The 20,000-nt window shown below is 60.2% G+C and overlaps 2 non-coding genes across 2 annotated transcripts; both read left to right on the top strand.

Annotated features, from left to right (window-relative positions):
- The first annotated feature begins 13,368 nt into the window (after positions 1-13,368).
- Positions 13,369-13,487, top strand: LOC131867479 (5S ribosomal RNA). Its single transcript, XR_009366032.1, has one exon. It is a non-coding gene; the product is annotated as a 5S ribosomal RNA (ribosomal RNA).
- Positions 13,488-19,402: 5,915 nt separating this feature from the next.
- Positions 19,403-19,521, top strand: LOC131867496 (5S ribosomal RNA). Its single transcript, XR_009366049.1, has one exon. It is a non-coding gene; the product is annotated as a 5S ribosomal RNA (ribosomal RNA).
- Positions 19,522-20,000: the final 479 nt, after the last annotated feature.

Below are 20,000 nucleotides of genomic sequence, written 5' to 3'. Positions count from 1 at the left end.
TGCTGCTCCCTAAGGTGAGCTTCTCCTCATAGGCAATTCCGCTCTTATCCGGTCACGTTTGTGTGCCCGAATTTCGCAAGGCAACCTCCATGGGACATGGAAAAGACTCGAGAAGAGAGCTCGCTCACGGGAGAGAGAAGCCAAGGAGACCACGAGAGTGCTGAGAGTGGGACAGCGCTGAATAGGCGGGAGAAGCCTGCGCGTATAAACGGAGATATATATCCAATTGCAACGAAGGAACGTGCCAAAGATCGAGAACAATGGCAGAAATGCTAGTAACGTGCACTTCGGGACCAACGCATCACCGGAAGACAACCGCCAAACATCGAAAGAGTCGCGATGCTCCGCAACCTACGTGCAAAGCGGTCGCACACCGGGTAAGGGAGTGAGAGCCCCAAACATAGCTGGGCGAGGCGCTCACTCCGCTCTTTAATATCTCGTTAATACCGCCAAGGAAATGGCACAAGCACACACACACAAGCATCCTCGGAAGAGGACAGTTCGAGTGACAGGTCAAATCCAAGAGTTCCGAAGACTACCTCCAGGAACAATCGGGAACAAGACCGATTACAAGTCGTCGAGTCTGTTACTGGGCGAACACGAGATGCGCACAGGAAATCGATCAGCCCTCACAATGGCCCAAGGCCAGAGATCGGACTGCTACGATTTACCCCAACAATCATCGTGCCACTCTTCGCAGAGAGGTGATAGACGCCAACGAGCCCGCGCATAGCAATCGAGGTGTAAAAAGGGCGTTGAAGGCAGGAAGCCTGGACGAAAGAGGCTACGAGGTCACCTCGAAGCGGTCTAAGAATCGGGCGCACTTGGGGCGACTACCAGTGCCAACCCCTTATCCCGCGGTGCGTCCGACACACAGAAATTTCCAAGGCGGCCAAGGAGCCTCCCCGCATAGCAATCGGGGTGTGAGGTTACGGATGCAGCATTGATAGCAATCGAGGTGGGAGGCGAAGGATGCAGAAGTGAGAGCCGAGGGATGTAGCAGAGATAGCAATCGGGGTGTGTGATGCAGAAGAGATAGCAATCGAGGTGTGCGGTGGGAAGGGCCCAGCAGCCAGAATGCATGAAGCGACGGATGAAGCAGTGATGACAACCGGGCTGTGAGGAGAGGAGGGATGCAGCCAAGAAAGCAATCAGGGCTCGAGGCAAGGGATGCATCAAGGATAGCAATCATGTTGTGAGGCGAGATTCCAAAGGCTAAACGTGAGAGGCTGCAGGGTCGACTCAGAGAGGTCTATGCATGTGAGAGGCTGAAAGCAAGGTCAACTCGGAGCGGTCTATGCATCGGGCGCGCTTGGGGCGACTACCAGTGCCAACCCCTTATCCCGCGACGCGTCCGACAAAGAGAACGTTCCAAGGCGGCAGAGGAGGTTACCAGCCGAAGGATGCAGTAGCAATAACAGGTATAGTTCCGCGGCGGCCGAGAAGACTCACCGCATAGGAATCGGGATGCGAGGCGAGGGATGCGGCGGGAAGGCCCCGACGGCTAAACGGAAGAGGCTGCAGGGCCGCCTCGGAATGGTCCAAGCATCGGACGCGATTGGGACGACTACCAGTGCCAACCCCTTATCCCGCGATGCGTCCGATACACAGATAGTTCCAAGGCGGCCGAGGAGCCTCACCGCATATCAATCGGGGTGCGAGGCGAGGGATGGGGCGGGAAGGCCCCAACGGCTAGACGGAAGAGGCTTCAGGGCCACCTCGGAATGCTCCAAGCATCGGACGCGCTTGGGGCGACTACCAGTGCCAACCCCTTATCCCGCGATGCGTCCGATACACAGATGGTTCCAAGGCGGCCGAGGAGCCTCACCGCATAGCAATCGGGGGTGCGAGGCGAGGGATGGGGCGGGAAGGCCCCAACGGCTAGACGGAAGAGGCTTCAGGGCCGCCTCGGAATGGTCCAAGCATCGGACGCGCTTGGGGCGACTACCAGTGACAACCCCTCATCCCGCGATGCGTCCGATACGAAGATGGTTCCAAGGCGGCCGAGGAGCCTCACCGCATAGCAATCGGGGTGCGAGGTGGGGGATGCGGCGAGATGGCCCCAACGGCTAGACGGAAGAGGCCACAGGGCCGCGTCGGAATAGTCCAAGCATCGGACGCGCTTGGGGCGACTACCAGTGACAACCCCTTATCCCGCGATGCGTCCGATACGAAGATAGTTCCAAGGCGGCCGAGGAGCCTCACCGCATAGCAATCCGGGTGCGAGGTGGGGGATGCGGCGAGATGGCCCCAACGGCTAGACGGAAGAGGCTGCAGGGCCGCCTCGGAATAGTCCAAGCATCGGACGCGCTTGGGGCGACTACCAGTGACAACCCCTTATCCCGCGATGCTTCCGATACGAAGACAGTTCCAAGGCGGCCGAGGAGCCTCACCGCATAGCAATGGGGGTGCGAGGTGAGGGATGCGGCGAGATGGCCCCAACGGCTAGACGGAAGAGGCCACAGGGCCGCCTCGGAATAGTCCAAGCATCGGACGCGCTTGGGGCGACTACCAGTGACAACCCCTTATCCCGCGATGCATCCGATACGAAGATAGTTCCCAGGCGGCCGAGGAGCCTCACCGCATAGCAATCGGGGTGCGAGGCGAGGGATGCGGCGAGATGGCCCCAAAGGGTAGACGGAAGAGGCTGCGGGGCCGCCTCGGAATAGTCCAAGCATCGAACGCGCTTGGGGCGACTACCACTGCCAACCCCTTATCCCGCGATGCGTCCGATACACAGATAGTTCCGAGGCGGCCGAGGAGCTGGGGGATGCGGCGAGATGGCCCCAACGGCTAGACGGAAGAGGCTGCAGGGCCGCCTCGGAATAGTCCAAGCATCGGACGCGCTTGGGGCGACTACCAGTGACAACCCCTTATCCCGCGATGCGTCCGATACACAGATAGTTCCGAGGCGGCCAAGGAGCCTCACCGCATAGCAATCGTGGTGCGAGGTGGGGGATGCAGCGAGATGGCCCCAACGGCTAGACGGAAGAGGCTGCAGGGCCGCCTCGGAATGGTCCAAGCATCGGACGCGCTTGGGGCGACTACCACTGCCAACCCCTTATCCCGCGATGCGTCCGATACACAGATAGTTCCAAGGCGGCCGAGGAGCCTCACCGAATAGCAATCGGGGTGCGAGGCGAGGGATGCGGCGAGAAAGCCCCAACGGCTAGAGGGAAGAGGCTTCAGGTCCGCCTCGGAATGGTCCAAGCATCGGACGCGCTTGGGGCGACTACCAGTGACAACCCCTTATCCCGCGACGCGTCCGATACACAGATAGTTCCAAGGCGGCCGAGGAGCCTCACCGCATAGCAATCGGGGTGCGAGGCGAGGGATGCGGCGAGAAGGACCCAACGGCTAGACGGAAGAGGCTTCAGGGCCGCCTCGGAATGGTCCAAGCATCGGACGCGCTTGGGGCGACTACCAGTGACAACCCCTTATCCCGCGACGCGTCCGATACACAGATAGTTCCAAGGCGGCCGAGGAGCCTCACCGCATAGCAATCGGGGTGCGAGGCGAGGGATGCGGCGAGAAGGACCCAACGGCTAGACGGAAGAGGCTTCAGGTCCGCCTCGGAATGGTCCAAGCATCGGACGCGCTTGGGGCGACTACCAGTGACAACCCCTTATCCCGCGACGCGTCCGATACACAGATAGTTCCAAGGCGGCCGAGGAGCCTCACCGCATAGCAATCGGGGTGCGAGGCGAGGGATGCGGCGAGAAGGACCCAACGGCTAGACGGAAGAGGCTTCAGGGCCGCCTCGGAATGGTCCAAGCATCGGACGCGCTTGGGGCGACTACCAGTGACAACCCCTTATCCCGCGATGCGTCCGATACACAGATAGTTCCAAGGCGGCCGAGGAGCCTCACCGCATAGCAATCGGGGTGCGAGGCGAGGGATGCGGCGAGAAGGACCCAACGGCTAGACGGAAGAGGCTTCAGGGCCGCCTCGGAATGGTCCAAGCATCGGACGCGCTTGGGGCGACTACCAGTGACAACCCCTTATCCCGCGACGCGTCCGATACACAGATAGTTCCAAGGCGGCCGAGGAGCCTCACCGCATAGCAATCGGGGTGCGAGGCGAGGGATGCGGCAAGAAGGACCCAACGGCTAGACGGAAGAGGCTTCAGGGCCGCCTCGGAATGGTCCAAGCATCGGACGCGCTTGGGGCGACTACCAGTGACAACCCCTTATCCCGCGACGCGTCCGATACACAGATAGTTCCAAGGCGGCCGAGGAGCCTCACCGCATAGCAATCGGGGTGCGAGGCGAGGGATGCGGCGAGAAGGACCCAACGGCTAGACGGAAGAGGCTTCAGGTCCGCCTCGGAATGGTCCAAGCATCGGACGCGCTTGGGGCGACTACCAGTGACAACCCCTTATCCCGCGACGCGTCCGATACACAGATAGTTCCAAGGCGGCCGAGGAGCCTCACCGCATAGCAATCGGGGTGCGAGGCGAGGGATGCGGCGAGAAGGACCCAACGGCTAGACGGAAGAGGCTTCAGGGCCGCCTCGGAATGGTCCAAGCATCGGACGCGCTTGGGGCGACTACCAGTGACAACCCCTTATCCCGCGACGCGTCCGATACACAGATAGTTCCAAGGCGGCCGAGGAGCCTCACCGCATAGCAATCGGGGTGCGAGGCGAGGGATGCGGCGAGAAGGACCCAACGGCTAGACGGAAGAGGCTTCAGGGCCGCCTCGGAATGGTCCAAGCATCGGACGCGCTTGGGGCGACTACCAGTGACAACCCCTTATCCCGCGATGCGTCCGATACACAGATAGTTCCAAGGCGGCCGAGGAGCCTCACCGCATAGCAATCGGGGTGCGAGGCGAGGGATGCGGCGAGAAGGACCCAACGGCTAGACGGAAGAGGCTTCAGGGCCGCCTCGGAATGGTCCAAGCATCGGACGCGCTTGGGGCGACTACCAGTGACAACCCCTTATCCCGCGACGCGTCCGATACACAGATAGTTCCAAGGCGGCCGAGGAGCCTCACCGCATAGCAATCGGGGTGCGAGGCGAGGGATGCGGCGAGAAGGACCCAACGGCTAGACGGAAGAGGCTTCAGGGCCGCCTCGGAATGGTCCAAGCATCGGACGCGCTTGGGGCGACTACCAGTGACAACCCCTTATCCCGCGACGCGTCCGATACACAGATAGTTCCAAGGCGGCCGAGGAGCCTCACCGCATAGCAATCGGGGTGCGAGGCGAGGGATGCGGCGAGAAGGACCCAACGGCTAGACGGAAGAGGCTTCAGGGCCGCCTCGGAATGGTCCAAGCATCGGACGCGCTTGGGGCGACTACCAGTGACAACCCCTTATCCCGCGACGCGTCCGATACACAGATAGTTCCAAGGCGGCCGAGGAGCCTCACCGCATAGCAATCGGGGTGCGAGGCGAGGGATGCGGCGAGAAGGACCCAACGGCTAGACGGAAGAGGCTTCAGGGCCGCCTGGGAATGGTCCATGCATCGCACGCGCTTGGGGCGACTACCAGTGACAACCCCTTATCCCGCGACGCGTCCGATACACAGATAGTTCCAAGGCGGCCGAGGAGCCTCACCGCATAGCAATCGGGGTGCGAGGCGAGGGATGCGGCGAGAAGGACCCAACGGCTAGACGGAAGAGGCTTCAGGGCCGCCTCGGAATGGTCCAAGCATCGGACGCGCTTGGGGCGACTACCAGTGACAACCCCTTATCCCGCGACGCGTCCGATACACAGATAGTTCCAAGGCGGCCGAGGAGCCTCACCGCATAGCAATCGGGGTGCGAGTCGAGGGATGCGGCGAGAAGGACCCAACGGCTAGACGGAAGAGGCTTCAGGGCCGCCTCGGAATGGTCCAAGCATCGGACGCGCTTGGGGCGACTACCAGTGACAACCCCTTATCCCGCGATGCGTCTGATACACAGATAGTTCCAAGGCGGCCGAGGAGCCTCACCGCATAGCAATCGGGGTGCGAGGCAAGGGATGCGGCGAGAAGGACCCAACGGCTAGACGGAAGAGGCTTCAGGGCCGCCTCGGAATGGTCCAAGCATCGGACGCGCTTGGGGCGACTACCGTTGCCAACCCCTTATCCCGCGATGCGTCTGATACACAGATAGTTCCGAGGCGGCCGAGGAGCCTCACCGCATAGCAATCGGGTTGCGAGGCAGATTATTGGGAAGGGAACCCCCTGGGATGCGGCTCAAGCAGTGCCCAAAGGGACTGGAATGCGGAATCACATCGAGAGACCCAAATGCTATACGAGGGCTCAAATCGAATTATCGATTTGGCCACGACATGGACGCATCGGAACGACTACCTTTGCCGAACCACTCGCAATTGCATCCATACCGAAACCAATAGACATTTCCGTTAGAGCCCTCGCATAGCATTCGGGAATCTCGCATGCCCCTCTAAATCGACCAATGCTGGCGCTCAACGAAAATCCGAGCGCTACCACCGTTCGAGCGCCAGCATTGGTCGAGTTAGAGGGGCACGGGGGAGAATGCTCCAGTCAACACCTCCCCTATATAAGTTATTTGTCCGATTCTCGCACAACCGTAGTCTGCCTCGTCGAATCAAACAACGGTCCCAGATTCCGACTTCCGTTCCGTAGAGACCCAAAAGCTAGATGGAGGCTCGCAAGAAAGAGAGTCGGCGCATAGCAATCGGGTTTCTCGAACGTTTAGGGACCGAGCTCACTTGCGGATAGGGCAAAATCCGCCAAGCAACCCAAAAGCTAGACGGGGGCTCGAATCGAATCGCCTAGGCGGCCACAACAACGACGTGTTGGATCGACTACCAGTGCCAAACCATTCAGCAAGACTAGTCTGTGTCGAGGCCGGATAGAGATTCTCAGAGAGCGCCCGTATAGCATTTAGGAGACCTGCCGCGTCCCTCACACTCGACAAATGGTGGTGCACGTTTATAAATCCGAGCGATCCCAACCCTTTCAAGCACCAACATCGGTCGAGATAGAGGGGCACGGAGGGGGCTGCGTGAGACAACACAGTCCCCTATATAAGTTATTTGTCCGATTCTCACACATCCGAAGAATGGTCATCAAATCGGACAACAGCCCAAACTTCCGACTTCCGTCCCAGAAAGCCCAAGAGCTATCTAAAACGTTCATGGCCGGAACTCGATCGCGGCTATACCAGTCCGCCAAGCAACCCAAAAGCTAGACTGGAGCTCTAGTCGAATCACCTCTGTGGCCATTGCAAGGACGTGTTGGAGCGACTACCATTGCCGAACCATTCCGCAGGTCGAGTCCATACCAAGGCCGCATAGAGATTCACGATGAGCTCCTGCATAGCAATCAGGAGACTTGCCGTGTCCATCACAATCGATAAATCCTGGTGCAAGATTTTTGCATCCGAGCGCTCCAACCAGTCGAGCACCAGCATCAATCGACATAAACGGGCACGGGGGGAGGATGCTCGAGAACACTACCTCCCCTATATAAGTTATTTGTCCGATTCTCAAGCAGCCGAAGTCTGGTCATCGAATCGGGTCAAAGACCACAACTTCTGACTTTACCCACAATGCAAGTCATCGAATCGAACATCGGCCCCCGAGTCGGACTCCATGCGTATGTCAGGTCATCGGACCCAAATTCCGCCTTCCTGCGCATGGCGGGCCATCAATATCAACTCGGTCATCGGACCCAAACTCCGCCTTTCTGCGCATGGCACGCCTTCAAATCGGTCATCGGACCCAAATTCCGCCTTCCTGTGCATGGCGGGCCATCAACATCAACTCGGTCATCGGACCCAAATTCCGCCTTTCTGCGCATGGCACGCCATCAACTCGGTCATCGGACCCAAATTCCGCCTTCCTGCGCATGGCAGGTCATCGGACACAAATTCAGACCTCGCCAATATGCCTACGTATCGAATCGGTCATCGGACCCAACTTCCGACTTCATCCATACTGTAGGGTCTTTGAGGTTGGCGCGGTGCGCTCAACCCGGGGAGTCGACCCATCGAAGCATACACCTCCCCTATATAAGCTATTTGTCCGATTCCCACACCTGTGTAGTTTGCACCTCTGACCAGGACATCGACCCCAACTTCCGAACTCGACTGCAACGACGGCACCAGCGCCTTGGTGCGCACCTTGCGACGCACAGTCCCAACATTCGCCTTCCTGCACATGGCAGGTCATCGGACCCAAATTCCGACCTCGCGAGTATGCCTACATATCGAATCGGTCATCGGACACAACTTCCGACTTCATCCATACCGTAGGGTCTTTGAGGTTGGCGCGGTGCGCTCAACCCGGGGAGTCGACCCAACGAAGCATACACCTCCCCTATATAAGCTATTTGTCCGATTCCCACACCTGTGTAGTTTGCACCTCCGATCAGGACATCGACCCCAACTTCCGAACTCGCCTGCAACGACCGAACCAGCGCCTTGGTGCGCACCTTGCAACGCACAGTGCCAACATTCGCCTTCCTGCACATGGCAGGTCATCGGACCCAAATTCCGACCTCGCGAGTATGCCTACATATCGAATCGGTCATCGGACCCAACTTCCGACTTCATCCATACCGTAGGGTCTTTGAGGTTGGCGCGGTGCGCTCAACCCGGGGAGTCGACCCAACGAAGCATACACCTCCCCTATATAAGCTATTTGTCCGATTCCCACACCTGTGTAGCTTGCACCTCCGATCAGGACATCGACCCCAACTTCCGAACTCGACTAAAAAGACCGCACCAGCACCTTGGTGTGCACCTTGCAACGCACAGTGCCAACATTCGCCTTCCTGCACATGGCAGGTCATCGGACCCAAATTCCGACCTCATGAGCATACCTACTAATCGAATCGGTCATCGGACCCAACTTCCGACTTCATCCATACCGTAGGGTCTTTGAGGTTGGCGCGGTGCGCTCAACCTGGGGAGTCGACCCATCGAAGCATACACCTCCCCTATATAAGCTATTTGTCCGATTCCGACACCTGTGTAGTTTGCACCTCCGCTCAGGACATCGACCCCAACTTCCGAACTCGCCTGCAACGACCGAACCAGCGCCTTGGTGCGCACCAAAAGTGCGCACTTTTGGAGGGCACTTTTGTGCGCTCCAAAGGTGCGCACTTTTGGAGGGCACTTTTGTGCGCTCCAAAGGTGCGCACTTTTGGAGGGCACTTTTTGGAGGGCACTTTTGTGCGCTCCAAAGGTGCGCACTTTTGGAGGGCACTTTTTGGAGGGCACTTTTCTGCGCTCCAAAGGTGCGCACTTTTGGAGGGCACTTTTTGGAGGGCACTTTTCTGCGCTCCAAAGGTGCGCACTTTTGGAGGGCACTTTTTGGAGGGCACTTTTCTGCGCTCCAAAGGTGCGCACTTTTGGAGGGCACTTTTTGGAGGGCACTTTTCTGCGCTCCAAAGGTGCGCACTTTTGGAGGGCACTTTTGTGCACTCCAAAGGTGCACACTTTTGGAGGGCACTTTTTGGAGGGCACTTTTCTGCACTCCAAAGGTGCGCACTTTTGGAGGGCACTTTTTGGAGGGCACTTTTGTGCGCTCCAAAGGTGCGCACTTTTGGAGGGCACTTTTTGGAGGGCACTTTTGTGCGCTCCAAAGGTGCGCACTTTTGGAGGGCACTTTTGTGCACTCCAAAGGTGCGCACTTTTGGAGGGCACTTTTCCTGCGCTCCAAAGGTGCACACCTAGGTGAGCACCTTCGACCACACCTTGTAGCACACCAAACTCTGACTTTCGACTTCATCCGCAATGCAGGGTCTTTGAGGTTGGCGCAATGCGCACAACCAGGGGAGTCGACCCATCAAACCCAACACCTCCCCTATATAAGCTATTTGTCTGATTCTCATACATGCGTAGCCTGCAGGAGCAATTAGGACATCGACCCCAACTTTCGGCTTCTAAACGAAAACAAGGTCTTTGAGGTTGGTGTAATGCGAACAACTAGGGGAGTCAACCCATCAAACCCAACACCTCCCCTATATAAGCTATTTGTCTGATTCTCATACATGTGTAGTCTACAGGAGCAATTAGGACATCGACCCCAACTTTTGACTTCTTAACGAAAACAAGGTCTTTGAGGTTGACGTAATGCGCACAACCAGGGGAGTCGACCCATCAAACCCAACACCTCCCCTATATAAGCTATTTGTCCGATTCTCATACATGTGTAGCCTACAGGAGCCATTAGGACATTGACCCCAACTTTTGACTTCTTAACGAAAACAAGGTCTTTGAGGTTGGCGTAATGCGCACAACCAAGGGAGTTGACCCATCAAACCCAACACCTCCCCTATATAAGCTATTTGTCTGATTCTCATACATGTGTAGCCTGCAACAACGATTAGGACATCCACCCCAACTTCTGAATTCGTCTGCGTTGACCGCACCAAAGGTGCACGCCTTGGTGCTCACCAAAATCCGACTTCCGACTTCTTCTGCTATGCGGGGTCTTTGAGGTTGGCGCAGTGCGCACAACCAGGGGAGTCAACCCACCGAATGCAACACCTCCCCTATATAAGCTATTTGTCTGATTCTCATACATGCGTAGACTGCAGCAATGATTAGGACATCCACCCCAACTTTTGACTTCTTAAACAAGACAGGGTCTTTGAAGTTGGTGCAGTGCACACAACCAGGGGAGTCGACCCATCAAACGCAACACCTCCCCTATATAAAGCTATTTGTCCGATTCTCATACGTGTAGTCTGCAGCAGCGATTAGGACATCGACCCCAACTTCCGAATTCGTTTGCATTGACCGCACCAAAGGTGCACGCCTTGGTGTGCACCTTGGAGTGCACTTTGGTGCTCACCTCGGTGCACACTTTGGTGTGCACCTCGGTGTGCACCAAAGGTGCGCACCTTGGAGCGCACCAAAGGTGTACACTTTGGAGCGCACCACATAGGGTCTTTGAGAGGTTGGCGCAGTGCGCACACCAAGGTGGGTGTTGAGGTGCGTGCCGAGGTGGGTGGGTGCTAGGGTGCGCTCCATGGTGGGTGCCAGGGTGGGTGCGTGCTAGGGTGGATTCCAAAGAGGGTCATAGGGTGGGTGCCAAGGTGGGTTGGTGATATAGTGGGTTCAAAGGTGGGTACTAGGGTGGGTTCCAAGGTGGGTCACAAGTTGGGTGCCAGGATGCGTGGGTGTTAGGTTGGGTGCCAAGGTGGGCTCCTGCGTGGGTGGGTGCTAGGGTGGGTTTCAAGGTGGACGCGAGGGCGGGTGCCAAGGTGGGTAACAAGTTGGGTGTTAGGATGGGTGAGTGCTAGAGTGGGTGCCAAGGTGGGTGGGTGCTAAGGTGGATGCCAAGGTGGTTCACAGGGTGGGTGGGTTCTAGGGTGAGTTCCAAGGTGGGTCACAGGTTTCGTGCTAGGGTGCGTGTCAAGGCGGGTGTCGAGGTGCCTGGGTGCTAGGGTGTGGATGCCAATGTGGGTCATAGGGTGGGTACTAGGGTGGGCTGCAATGTGGGTGCCAAGGTGGGTAACATGCTCGGTTGGTTCTAAATTGGGTGTCAGGGTGGGTGTGCACCCACCTTGCCCGAGGTGGGTGCCAAGGTGCCAGTGTGGGTGGGTGCTAAGGTGGATGCCAAGGTGGGTGAGAAGGTGGGTGATAGGTTGAGTGGTAGGATGGGTGGGTGCCAAGATGGGTCACAGGGTGGGTGCAAGGGTGGGTAGGTGCTAGGGTTGGTGTCAGGGTGGGTGGGTGCTAGGTTGGGTTCCAAGGTGGGTGCGAGGGTGAGTGTCAAGGTGGGTCACAGGTTAGGTGCTAGGATGGGTGAGTGCTAGGGTGCAAAGGTGCCAGGGTGGGTGCTAGGATGGGTCGATGCTAGGGTGAGTGGCAAGGTGGGTCCACAAGTGTCAAGGTGGGTGCCGAGGTGGGTGCCAACTTGGGTTCCAAGGTGGGTGCCAAGTGGGCGACTGCTATGGTGGATGCCAAGGTGGGTCACGGGGTGGGTGCCAAGTTGCTAGGTTGTGTTCCAAGGTGGGTGCCAACGTGGCTGCTAGGGTGCGTGGGTTAAAGGGTGTGTCACAACGTGGGTGCCAGGATGGGTGCGCACCCACACTGGCCAAGACGGGTGCAAGGTTGGGTTCCAAGCCCGGTCACAGGCTGGGTGCTAGGATGGGTGGGTGCCAAGGTGGGCACCAGGGTGGGTGCACCCACCCTGGCCAAGGTGGGTCACGGGGTGGGTCCTAGGGTGGGTAACAGGGTGGGTACTAAGGTGCGTGCCAAGGTGGGTCATGGGGTGGGTGCCAAGGTGGGCACCAGGGTGGGTGTGCACCAACCCTAGCCAGGGTAGGTCACGGGGTGGTTGTCGGGGTGGGCGTCAAGGAGCCAAGGTGGGTGGCAAGTAGCCAAGTTGCGTGCCAAGGTGGGTGTCGGGGTGGGTGCCAAGGATCCAAGGTGGGTGCCAAGGAACCAAGGTGGGTGTCTGGGTGGGTGCCGAGGTGGGAGCCAGGGTGGGTCCCAAGGTGAGTGCAAAGGTGGGTGCCAGGGTCAAGGTGAGTGCCAATGTGGGTTCCAAGGTGCCAGGGTCAGGGTGAGTGCCAATGTGGGTTCAAAGGTGCTAAGTTGGGTGCGAGGTTGGGTGCGAGGGTGGGTGGGTGCCAAGGTGTGCTAGGTGGAAGCCCGGGTGGGTCGGCATCCCATGGGTGTCGAGTTGGGTGCCTGATGGGTGCTTCTTGTCAAGTTTTAGTCGTCGGGACTCATTTCGAGCCTTAGAGGTCGTTTCTTGTCCGGTTGCCCTGTCTTCGACCTGGGAACCCAATTTTGGTCCTCGGGTCCCATTTTTTTTTGTCTCGCATCCCACTTTTGGCCTGTGGCCTTTTCGGGGTCGATTCTCGTTTTGGGCATCAGAGCATGTTTCTTCTCCTAAAACCCAATATTTGTTTATTAAGTCTCGGAACACATTTTTGTTCTCGTGGACCCATCATGGGTCTTGGAACGCATTTGTGGTCCTTGGGTCCCATTTTGCATCCCGAAACTTGTGTTTTGGTGCTTGATCCCTATTTTGGGTGCCCACCTTGCACCAAGTGCGCACCCGGGGCAAACCGAGCGCCTTGGTGCACCGGGGCAAGATCGAGCGTGCACCCGAGGCGCCCCGAACATGCACCAAGGTGCACTCGGCCCACATGTGAGCGCAGGTCGTTGCGCCCGAGGTGGTGTGTGGGCACCGCGTTGCAGACGGGACACTGCACGCACACGACGCCCCGTCCAGGTGCACGCACGTAGGCCGGGCCGGGTGCACACCCGACGCCCTAGCAAGGTGCGCGCACCCGGGCAGGGCTCACACTTGGCGAACGGGGCGCACTTCGCGAGGGAGGGTGTGCACCTCGACGGGGGTGGGTGGCCGGGGTGGATTCGCACGTGGGTCGCGGTTTGCTAAGTACACACTGCGACAAGCTCATAACGGGTGCGATCATACCAGCGTTAGTGCACCGGATCCCATCAGAACTCCGCAGTTAAGCGCGCTTGGGCCGGAGTAGTACTGGGATGGGTGACCTCCCGGGAAGTCCCGGTGTTGCACCCTTTCTTAGTTTTTCGCCGGGCGTCGCAATGCTATTTGAATAAACCTTTTGCCCGTTTGCGTTCTCGTCGGGGCCGGGCCGGGCCGGGGTGCGCTGCCCGCACTACCGCGCGCGCGGGGGCGACACCGAGCGCGCACCCGAGGCGCCCCGAGCACACAGGCCACGGTGCAACCCGGGCGTTGTGCGCGCACCCCGGTGCGCCCGAGGTGCTGCGCGCGCACCCAGGTGAAATCGGTGTGCACCTCGGCCAGTGCGCGCTCGGTCGAGTCGCGCACGTTGGCCAAGGTGCACGGTGATGTTTCTTACTCTAAGGTTCCGCACCAGACGCCCGGGACAGGTGAGCGAAGCTGGGCGGGGCCGGGTGCGCGGCCGGGGCAGGTGCACGCAGCTGGAGAGAGCTTTGGAGCACACCAGAGGTGCGCACCTTGGAGCACACTTCGGAGCGCACCAATGATGCGCTCCATTCAAAAGTTTCCTGAAAAGGCAAAAAAAGTTGAGATTATAGAATTTCCCACTTGAGAGATTGTAAAAAAAAAAAATTTAAAATGAAGGAAACGCGGGTGCCAAGGTGTGCGCGCCCGGGTGCGCAGCCCAGCCAAGGTGTGCGCACCAAGGCGCCCACCCTGGCGAAGGTGCACGCAAGGTGCGCACCCGAGGCAAACCGGACAATTAACCCAACTTTCGACTTCGCGCGCACCTGCGCACCTTGGAGCGCACTTCGGAGCGCTCCTTGGTGCGCACCAATCTTGGGCACCTCGGAGTGCACCATGGCGCCCACCAAGGTGCGCACCCGGGGCAAACCGAGCTCCGACTTCGTGCGCACCTTGGAGCGCACGAAAGGTGCGCACCATGGCGCCCACCAAGGTGCGCAGCCCAGCCAAGGCGTGCGCATCAAGGTGCGCACCCTGGCGAAGGTGCGCACCCGGGGCAAACCGAGCTCCGACTTCGTGCGCACCTTGGAGCGCACAAAGGGTGCGCAACCCAGCCAAGGTGTGCGCACCCCGGGCAAACCGAGCTCCGAATCGTGCGCACCTTGGAGCACACTTCGGAGCCCTCCTTGGTGCGCACCGATGTTGCGCACCTCGGAGCGCACCCGGGGAAAACAATGCAATTAACCCGACTTTCGACTTCGTGGGCACCTCGGAGCGCTCTCGGGTTCGCACCTCGGAGCACACCGAGGTGCGCACCTTTGATGCGCTGCCTTCACCAATTTCCAGAAAAGGCAAGAAAACATTGAGAAGGTGTGCGCACCGAGGTGCCCACCCTGGCGAAGGTGCACGCGAGGTGCGCACCCGGGGCAAACCGGGCTCCGACTTCGTGCACGCCATGCTGCGCACCTTGGAGGGCCATGGTGCGCACCTTGGAGCACACTTCGGAGCGCTCAATGGTGCCCAACCCAGCCAAGGTGCCCACCGCGGCGAAGGTGCACGCGAGGTGCGCACCCGGGGCAAACCGGGCTCCGACTTCGTGCACGCCGCACCTTGGAGCACACTTCGGAGCGCTCCTTGGTGCGCACCAGGGCGCGCAACCCAGCCGAGGTGCCCACCCCGGCGAAGGTGCACGCGGGGTGCGCACCCGGGGCAAACCGGGCTCCGACTTCGTGCACGCCATGGTGCCCACCGCGGCGAAGGTGCACGCGAGGTGCGCACCCGGGGCAAACCGGGCTCCGACTTCGTGCACGCCGCACCTTGGAGCACACTTCGGAGCGCTCCTTGGTGCGCACCAGGGCGCGCAACCCAGCCGAGGTGCCCACCCCGGCGAAGGTGCACGCGAGGTGCGCACCCGGGGCAAACCGGGCTCCGACTTCGTGCACGCCATGGTGCCCACCGCGGCGAAGGTGCACGCGAGGTGCGCACCCGGGGCAAACCGGGCTCCGACTTCGTGCACGCCGCACCTTGGAGCACACTTCGGAGCGCTCCTTGGTGCGCACCATGGTGCCCACCAGGGCGCGCAACCCCGCCGAAGGTGCACGCGAGGTGCGCACCCGGGGCAAACCGGGCTCCGACTTCGTGCACGCCGCACCTTGGAGCACACTTCGGAGCGCTCCTTGGTGCGCACCAGGGCGCGCAACCCCGCCGAAGGTGCACGCGAGGTGCGCACCCGGGGCAAACCGGGCTCCGACTTCGTGCACGCCATGGTGCGCACCAGGGTGCCCACCGCGGCGAAGGTGCGCACCCGGGGCAAACCGGGCTCCGACTTCGTGCACGCCGCACCTTGGAGCACACTTCGGAGCGCTCCTTGGTGCGCACCAGGGCGCGCAACCCAGCCGAGGTGCCCACCCCGGCGAAGGTGCACGCGAGGTGCGCACCCGGGGCAAACCGGGCTCCGACTTCGTGCACGCCATGGTGCCCACCGCGGCGAAGGTGCGCACCCGGGGCAAACCGGGCTAGGACTTCGTGCACGCCGCACCTTGGAGCACACTTCGGAGCGCTCCTTGGTGCGCACCATGGTGCCCACCAGGCCGCGCAACCCAGCCAAGGTGTGCGCACCAAGGTGCACGCGAGGTGCGCACCCGGGGCAAACCGGGGTCCGGCTTCGTGCACGCCGCACCTTGGAGCACACATCGGGGCGCTCCCGGGTTCGCACCGGCGTTGCGCACCGTGGTGGGCACCTCGGAGCGCACCGTGGTGGGCACCTCGGAGCACACCAAGGTGGGCAGCGAGGTGCGCACCTTTGATGCGATGCCTTCACTAATTTCCATAAAAGGCAAAAAAAAACGAGATTTTAAAATTTCCGTTTTGAAAGATAGTGAGAAAAAGGGAATGCTGGTGCCATCTTGAGCCCGCCCTGGTGCGCAGCCCAGCCAAGGTGTGCGCACCAAGGTGCCCACCCTGGCGAAGGTGCGCGCCCGGGCAATTAACCCAACTTCCAACTTCGCGCGCGCCAGGGTGGGAGCGCACCCAACAACCGGGCCTGGGAAGAGCCAATGCGAGAAACCCCACCAAACGCTCTGACAAAAAAAGAGGGGGCGCTCCAGTAACCCCGCTTCGGAGCGCACCCTGGGCAAACCCAGCCAGGGTGCCCACCCCGGCCAAGGTGCAGGCGAGGTGCGCACCCGGGGCAAACCGGGCTCCGACAACGTGCACGCCGCACCTTGGAGCACACTTCGTAGCGCTCCCGGGTGCGCACCTCAGAGCACACCAAGGTGGGCAGCGAGGTGCGCACCTTTGATGCGCTGCCTTCACTAATTTCCAGAAAAGGCAAAAAAAAGAGGAGATTTTAAAATTTCCGTTTTGAAAGATAGTGAAAAAAACGGAACGCGGGTGCCATCTTGAGCCCGCCCTGGTGCACAGCCCAGGTAAGGTGCCCACCCTGGCAAAGGTGCGCACCCGGGCAATTAACCCTACTTCCGACTTCGTGCGCGCCAGGGTGGCAACCGGGCCTGGGAAGAGCCAATGCGAGAAACCCCACCAAACGCTCCGACAAAAAAAGAGGCGGCGCTCCAATAACCCCGCTTCGGAGCGCAGCCGGGGCAAACCCAGCCAAGGTGCCCACCCCGACGAAGGTGCACGCGAGGTGCGCACCCGGGGCAAACCGGGCTCCGACAACGTGCACGCAGCACCTTGGAGCACACTTCGAAGCACTCCCGGGTGCCCACCGGCGTTGCGCACCGTGGTGGGCAGCGAGGTGCGCACCTTTGATGCGCTGCCTTCACTAATTTCCAGAAAAGGCAAAAAAAAATGAGATTTTAAAATTTCCGTTTTGAAAGATAGTGAAAAAAACGGAACGCGGGTGCCATCTTGAGCCCGCCCTGGTGCGCAGCCCAGGCAAGGCATGCGCACCAAGGTGCCCACCCGCGGTGCACGCCCGGGGCAAACCGGGCTCCGACTTCGTGCAGGCCGCACCTTGGAGCACACTTCGGAGCGCTCCTTGGTGCGCACCATGGTGCCCACCAGGGCGCACCCGGGGCAAACCGGGCTCCGACTTCGTGCACGCCGCACCTTGGAGCACACATCGGAGCGCTCCCAGGTTCGCACCAGCGTTGCGCACCTTTGATGCGCTGCCTTCACTAATTTCCAGAAAAGGCAAAAAAAAACGATATTTTAAAATTTCCGTTCTGAAAGATAGTGAAAAAAACGGAACGCGGGTGCCATCTTGAGCCCTTCCTGGTGCGCAGCCCAGGCAAGTTGTGCGCACCAAGGTGCCCACCCTGGCGGAGGTGCGCGCCCGGGGCAAACCGGGCTCCGACTTCGTGCACTGCATGGTGCCCACCAAGGCGCGCAACCCAGCCAAGGTGCCCACCGCAGCGAAGGTGCACGCGAGGTGCGCACCCGAGGTGCACACCCGGGGCAAACCGAGCTCCGACTTCGTGCACGCCGCACCTTGGAGCACACTTCAGAGCGCTCCTTGGTGCGCACCAGGGCGCGCAACCCAGCCAAGGTGCTCACCCCGGCGAAGGTGCACGCGAGGTGCGCACCCGGGGCAAGCCGGGCTCGGACTTCGTGCACGCCGCACCTTGGAGCACACATCGGAGCGCTCCCGGGTTCGCACCAGCATTGCGCACCTTTGATGCGCTGCCTTCACTAATTTCCAGAAAAGGCAAAAAAAAAAAAAAAATGAGATTTTAAAATTTCCGTTTTGAAAGATAGTGAAAAAAACGGAACGCGGGTGCCATCTTGAGCCCGCCCTGGTGTGCAGCCCAGGCAAGTTGTGCGCACCAAGGCACCCACCCTGGCCAAGGTGGGTCACGGGGTGGGTCCTAGGGTGGGTAACGGGGTGGGTACTAAGGTGCGTGCCAAGGTGGGTCATGGGGTGGGTGCCAAGGTGGGCACCAGGGTGGGTGTGCACCAACCCTAGCCAGGGTAGGTCACGGGGTGGTTGTCGGGGTGGGCGTCAAGGAGCCAAGGTGGGTGGCAAGTAGCCAAGTTGCGTGCCAAGGTGGGTGTCGGGGTGGGTGCCAAGGATCCAAGGTGGGTGCCAAGGAACCAAGGTGGGTGTCTGGGTGGGTGCCGAGGTGGGAGCCAGGGTGGGTCCCAAGGTGAGTGCAAAGGTGGGTGCCAGGGTCAAGGTGAGTGCCAATGTGGGTTCCAAGGTGCCAGGGTCAGGGTGAGTGCCAATGTGGGTTCAAAGGTGCTAAGTTGGGTGCGAGGTTGGGTGCGAGGGTGGGTGGGTGCCAAGGTGTGCTAGGTGGAAGCCCGGGTGGGTCGGCATCCCATGGGTGTCGAGTTGGGTGCCTGATGGGTGCTTCTTGTCAAGTTTTAGTCGTCGGGACTCATTTCGAGCCTTAGAGGTCGTTTCTTGTCCGGTTGCCCTGTCTTCGACCTGGGAACCCAATTTTGGTCCTCGGGTCCCATTTTTTTTTGTCTCGCATCCCACTTTTGGCCTGTGGCCTTTTCGGGGTCGATTCTCGTTTTGGGCATCAGAGCATGTTTCTTCTCCTAAAACCCAATATTTGTTTATTAAGTCTCGGAACACATTTTTGTTCTCGTGGACCCATCATGGGTCTTGGAACGCATTTGTGGTCCTTGGGTCCCATTTTGCATCCCGAAACTTGTGTTTTGGTGCTTGATCCCTATTTTGGGTGCCCACCTTGCACCAAGTGCGCACCCGGGGCAAACCGAGCGCCTTGGTGCACCGGGGCAAGATCGAGCGTGCACCCGAGGCGCCCCGAACATGCACCAAGGTGCACTCGGCCCACATGTGAGCGCAGGTCGTTGCGCCCGAGGTGGTGTGTGGGCACCGCGTTGCAGACGGGACACTGCACGCACACGACGCCCCGTCCAGGTGCACGCACGTAGGCCGGGCCGGGTGCACACCCGACGCCCTAGCAAGGTGCGCGCACCCGGGCAGGGCTCACACTTGGCGAACGGGGCGCACTTCGCGAGGGAGGGTGTGCACCTCGACGGGGGTGGGTGGCCGGGGTGGATTCGCACGTGGGTCGCGGTTTGCTAAGTACACACTGCGACAAGCTCATAACGGGTGCGATCATACCAGCGTTAGTGCACCGGATCCCATCAGAACTCCGCAGTTAAGCGCGCTTGGGCCGAAGTAGTACTGGGATGGGTGACCTCCCGGGAAGTCCCGGTGTTGCACCCTTTTTTAGTTTTTCGCCGGGCGTCGCAATGCTATTTGAATAAACCTTTTGCCCGTTTGCGTTCTCGTCGGGGCCGGGCCGGGCCGGGGTGCGCTGCCCGCACTACCGCGCGCGCGGGGGCGACACCGAGCGCGCACCCGAGGCGCCCCGAGCACACAGGCCACGGTGCAACCCGGGCGTTGTGCGCGCACCCCGGTGCGCCCGAGGTGCTGCGCGCGCACCCAGGTGAAATCGGTGTGCACCTCGGCCAGTGCGCGCTCGGTCGAGTCGCGCACGTTGGCCAAGGTGCACGGTGATGTTTCTTACTCTAAGGTTCCGCACCAGACGCCCGGGACAGGTGAGCGAAGCTGGGCGGGGCCGGGTGCGCGGCCGGGGCAGGTGCACGCAGCTAGAGAGAGCTTTGGAGCACACCAGAGGTGCGCACCTTGGAGCACACTTCGGAGCGCACCAATGATGCGCTCCATTCAAAAGTTTCCTGAAA

Source organism: Cryptomeria japonica, unplaced genomic scaffold (genome assembly GCF_030272615.1).
Source record: "Cryptomeria japonica unplaced genomic scaffold, Sugi_1.0 HiC_scaffold_173, whole genome shotgun sequence".
Taxonomy (NCBI): domain Eukaryota; kingdom Viridiplantae; phylum Streptophyta; class Pinopsida; order Cupressales; family Cupressaceae; genus Cryptomeria; species Cryptomeria japonica.
Note: the sequence above shows the minus strand (reverse complement) of the source record. Positions and strands in the feature narration are given on the sequence as shown.